Here is a 6,451-nt window from a genome sequence, read left to right as displayed (position 1 = left end):
ATTTCTGATCATGATTCTCTCGCTCAATTTCCTTACTGAATCATAGACATATCGATATATAAGATTGTATAAACTAGGTATACGGAATGGAATGAACAATACGATTACCTCGATTTGGTGCAATAAAGATACCGGGTTGAAAATTTTCTGCCATTGATCGTTCTTCGTAATCATATGTTGTGAATCTTCAATGAATATCCCTAATGTAATACAATGCAGAGTGATAATCKCAATTYGTAATCTTTGCGCATCATTACTTAGAATAGATTAAATCCCCAATTCCAATTTTACCCTTATTTGCCCTCATTATATGAAGCACGTGTTACCCAACTTCAATTTTATTACAATTATGCCATGAATTGAATCTGGAGCATTGATTAAAAATTGAATGGTTTAGATTAAGGTTGCATAGGTTGTATGAATGGTAGAGAGTGTAGAATAACACCCCTATATATATATATATATATATATATATACCGGCTATATATACATACCACACATCTCTTTCTCTCTCATCCTTTTTGAATCATATATACACACCGGCTATATATGCATACACTATGTACGAAGAGATATATACATATATATATATATAATATACAAACAGTCAGACATACTATATATGTATATATGTGTGTATGCCTATTTTTCTCTCTATTCTCTTTTAGTAAAATATGCAATATATATGTATACACACAAAACACATATATATATATATATATGTGTGTGTGTGTGTGTGTGTGTGTGTAGCATACAGAGATGAAACACCACCTCTGTCTTCATGTTCCCACATCGATCGACCACTGTAGCCCTCCCCCTCTACCACTGATCAACATCAAAACTCTTTCCTACCACCACTGATCAACATCAAATCTCTTTCCCACTTACCATCGATCAATAAGTTTCCACACCCTCTCCCCATCTTTTCTTCATTGTTTCGACTTTCGAAGCATTTTAGAGATAGATAATGGTGACAAGATAGATGAAAGCCAAGTACCAGAAATGTGTCTCTGGCTATTTAGGTGTCAGTGAACAAGGAACAATGGTTGTGATTAGATTTCGATTTTTGGGGTAAACTAGAATCAGAATTAGACTTACAAACAGGTTTCATAAAAACTTTGAAACGGTGAAGAAAAGTTTCATAAAATCTTCCAATGGGTTCCATAACAGCACACCACATGCAACTTTCTCATTCRTGATATTTTCTCCCCCAAACGTAAGATACCAGAGAGAAGTTACATACCAATTCCATCCCAAGTGTTTCAACTGTTTTGACATATTTCTTTTGCGAGGGTGTGTTTTTATCTTTGGAACATACGTTGGGTTCTTATATATTCTAGAGGTTACCAAAGAACCATGCATAGCACTGAATAAGGAGCCACCGAACATACCAGCTACGCCTAGCATGTGAAATGGGTGCAAAAGAATGTGAATCGCTAGAAACATGTGAAGTGTATGGCTAACCCAATAACGGATGTTTCCATCCATTTAGCAACACCTTATGATGACATAGYCTTAAAATTAAGGGCCCAAGAAATTCCAAGAATTCTTGTTATACATTTGCTCCAATCCTCAATCCTCTCGATACTTCTTTGGGTTCTTATGGGAGCTTTCACTAGAGTACGTAGTGAAGTGACGCGGTTCAATAGAAGCAAGAAATCATGTTTTCTAGGAAGAAGGTTTTTAGTTCACTCAACTCACACAACGCAAACACACACACACACAAAAGGTGAAAGAACATAGACACATATCAAACACATACTGTTTATATACACATACACACATATATAGGCTTAACCCTTTGAGAACTCAAGATTTTATGAGAACTATGAGAAATTCGAACTTAAAGTTTTGTTTACACTATTTTTTTCGTTTAAATATAAGTATCTAGTGTATTGATTAACATATATTTGTTTCACAATGATGTTTGTTTCATATATATTCGTTTCACAATATGAAATAAGTGAAAAAATATTACGGGTATTTTTTATTTCACAGACATGTAAAAGATGTGCATATTGTGAACCGAGTACATATGAAACAAACACAGTATGAATCAAATATATGTTAATCAATATTCTAAATCTTATTATTAGATGAAAAAATTATATAAAATAACAAATGATGTACAAGTTTTCGATGTTATCACAATTCAATGGGTTATCAAAATAAAATTTCTCTCTCTCTCTCTCTCTCTATATATATATATATATATATATATTATACGTGTATATATATACATAATAGAAAATAAAAAGACTTTGAAATGACTAAATTGCCATTAGAATATAATCATCTAACAAATGTTTCTAATGGTGTAAGGGTAAAGGGACCAAAGACATATGAAAATATAAACCATAAGGACTTTTTCCGTAATTATTTGAAATTAGGGATACACAGTTGATTTTGTGTAAACGACAGGACCAATCATGTAATTTACTCTCTATAATATAAATACAGTAATAAAGTTAAATGCAGTCAACTCTTTCCTTTTCCAGGAAATTGACCCTTATTCAGAATAATCCCACATGTCGACCAACTTTCCATTTATAAAATTATATATTTTAAATTCGAAAATAATATTAAAATCGAAATACATTCGATACAAATTTCCGTCCTTTCATGTATTTTTTCTTTAAAAAAAACATATGCACATGTATGTATATAATAAATCATATTAACATAAAATAAATTTTACTGCATTTTTTAATGTAAATATTTATTTAAAAAAATATCAATATCTATAACAAAACATTTTAAACAATAAAAATAAATTGTTTAAAAATAAATAAATTGGTTACATATTTATTACGTAAAATAATAATATTTTCTATTAATTTACGAAAAAAATGACCCCTCTTAATAATAATGTTTTCGTTTTTAAATTGATCCCATGTTTTATTTCAAATTAAGTTCATATTTATTTTCAATCTCCGTCTTTTTTGTTTCTCAGATTTACATTTAATTATTTTAATTTTGTTTTGACTTAGTCCTTGTCAATCTTTGATGGATTACCTGTTATTTTTTCTCAATTTTATTTTTAAAAATAATAATAAAATAAATATTGTAATAGGCAAATAACCGAGTCTAGCTTCTTGATTGGTGGGTGGGTGGGTGTGTGTAGTGGCAAAATAATGGTTGACTTTTGCTATTAGGTCAACCACGTCGGTTTGCAGCTTTTGGTTTTGCGTGTTTCTCAACTTGTGTTTATGTGAAACAAACAAAATCAAAAACAAATTGGTTTTTCATAGTTTACATAAATAAGATTTCTGGGGTTTTTTTGTTGTGTTTAATATGTCATTGGTTTCAAACGTTATTTTTCATATATAATAGGATCATTGCAAGATGTTGACGCATACACATGTGTGTATATATCTATATATCTAATAAATAAGTAATTTTGAGGATACGTGTCATGTTTATGTGTGTCGGTTATTGATTTTTCCCGTCTAAATATGTATCTAGACACAATTTTCACTTACGGTTCAAATAGGTCTATTTAAGTGACATCTATCTCTCTACACGTTTATATTTCAGAGTTGAAGTTCAGAGTTACGTTTCTGAGTTATAAGAAGTCAAAATTCTTGTAACTCAGAGTTATGCTCGTAGATACTTTCTATACTTAGAAGACAATCTTGAATACCTTTTATTCAGAGTTAAGTCCAGAGTAATTTTTTAGCCTAACAATAGAACTCTGAATTCTTGTGTTTCATAGTAAATGTTTAGAGTTTTTTTTTCAGAGTTAATGTCCAAAGTTTTTCTCATTTAAAATATACACGGGTCAAACCTAGTATATATATATATATATATATATATATATGTGTGTGTGTGTGTGTGTGTATATGTATAGGTATAGGTATAGGTATAGGTATAGGTATAGGTATAGGTATAGGTATAGGTATAGGTATAGGTATAGATATGTATGTACTTGTATTTGTTATTCTTTTAACAAGATGGTGTTTGCAATTTTAAACAAAAGGCATTTCGACTTCACCACACGGTCCATTTACTCCATAAGTGTAATGAACATATGATTTTTTTAGGGTGTACCAAGTCATTAGATTCAATATCTTAATCTTTGATTGATTTATCGTTTTTCGTGGTTGACATTGTTAGCACATGTTATGATAATTGATCCTTCTCTTGTAAGATAAAGACGGGAATAAATATCTACGACTAATACATGATCACTAGTTATTATATATGTATATAAGCAAGTTGATAAACAAAAATTGAATGAAATAATGGAAGGAACATGACAAGTGGATAAAATAAGCAGAATATCATATAATAATTAAGTTATAGAAGTCAGAGCAACTCCGATTTATTATATTATATCTTTTTAGATGAATAATTAATTATTTAAATATTATATTATATTATATTATATTATATTATATTTTTAGATGAATAAATGTGTAAAGACACAATTAACTGAATATAAACCTGAGTAAAAGTTGGTCAAAAATGTATTCAAATTCTTATACGTTTTCGAATTTTTTATTCATAAAACATATTGGATATATTTAACAAACTAGGTAACAGTCTAGACGTCTCGTAAAAAGCTAATTATTAGCTGAAAACCAGTCATATTTGATAAAAATCAATGAATAACTTATATGACATTGTAAAATAACATGTTAAAAGGTCACACAATCCTAAACATAAAGAACATAGTTGGAAAAAAAATCAAATAAAGGTAACGAAGTCTTGAAAAACTATCGAACTTTCTCCAGATTTTGGTTTTTATTGTTTACCGAACGACGGGTTTTGAATAAATTTAAATAAAGAAGCTGGTTTATGGTTAGTAAATATGGTCATTATTGTTTTAATAATATGGTTTTTGAATTTATTTTAATATATTATTTATATAAAAATGAAACCAAAGCGGTGGCTGGTCAGCTTAACTTGATCGTCTCTATTTTATCACACCCTTAGAACAAATAATTAGTTTTTTAAGCTTTTGTTTATTGGTGGCAAACCGGAAGGATTATATGGCGTAAGCAACGGTCGAAGTTGTAAGTTTTTTAATAGAGGTTGAAACGGTTTTAGTTGACTCGTCAATAGTTTTTAGTCCATTTTCTTAAATTATATAAATAAATACTATTATAATACCTACTTTTGAAGATTTTTTTTCCTTCGAAAAAACAATATAAGAAATTGTAAACATTTTAATGGTTCCTGTCGTTGGCAAATAATTTGGATCGGGTTTCTTAAACGCATTAATTACACTGGTATTCCCTAAGTATTACTTTGCAATTTGGATAGGATTTATCTGATTAACTTCATCCATGTTTGATCGTTAAGTAAAGTCATGTGCCTTTTATATTAGGGGAATTTAGGGGCCGTTTATCAAACGCTTACTTGAATAAGCACTTACCAAGTTATATTACCTTATCGTATGAAATATGGTAAAAACCAAAAATCTTACCCGGTAAGAACGAAACAAAGACTGAAAGTCTTACCCGGTAACTCCGGTAAGTGAGGGCAATGACTCTTACCATAGTCAGCTCTTACCGAACAAATTGTCGCATAGAAAGCCGTTTTTGTTAACTAAAATCTTATCCGGTAAGTTAACAATAGTATTGAATTTTACCGGTAAGTGATTATCGGGTAAGTGTTTGGTAAACGACCGCTTAGTCTTTTACCCTTATTTACTCATCCTCTTCCTCTTCAACCACAGATGAACATGAACAATTTAACCCAAAAATTTAAAACACAAACAAATGAACATGTACATCATGTTCTTCATCCCATGAATTCTAACACAAACTAATGAAAACAATTCATTTCAGAAATCTATGATATAAAGCCGTAAATTTAAATTAAAAAAGAAACATCAATATTAAATGCAAATCAAAAAACAGATGCACGTAGTCATGTTAGGTTAAAGTGGTGCCGATGTATAAGCCAAAGAGGGAGGTGTAGAAACTCGAAGCAAAGGTGGTCACCAACAATGAAGGATGGTGGTGATGGGATGGAGGTGTAAAAACCTATATCTCAGAGGAATCCTTCCATCATCAACATATTAGAAGTCAGAAACCATGAACACACCATTGTCATGTTCTTTTTGTGATCTCGTTGGTACTTCTAGGTTTTGTGGTTGTTGGATTGATAGAAGTGAGAGATTTAGGGGTCGTTTGGTTCGTGGAATTCGAAGGAATTTGATGGAATTGAAATGATAAATTTTCTTTGACCAAATTCCAATTCATTTGTTTGGTTCATTTCTTGAAATGGATGAAATCCTTCAAATTCCATTGAATTTCACAAATTAATGAATTAATCATTCCTTGGCATAATGGAAGGAATTGAAATCCAACACCATCCACCACGACCATGCTACTATTGTTCCTCATGCCCCAACCCTAACCCCCCACGATCACCATACCACTATTGTCGCCGCCACCCACCCTCACCCACCGACTCTCCCTATCCCACAAAGAACCACCAT

The sequence above is a fragment of the Cynara cardunculus genome, unplaced genomic scaffold, assembly GCF_001531365.2.
Source record: "Cynara cardunculus var. scolymus isolate 2C unplaced genomic scaffold, CcrdV1 Un_Scaffold_3550, whole genome shotgun sequence".
Taxonomy (NCBI): domain Eukaryota; kingdom Viridiplantae; phylum Streptophyta; class Magnoliopsida; order Asterales; family Asteraceae; genus Cynara; species Cynara cardunculus.
This window is presented reverse-complemented; position numbering follows the sequence as displayed.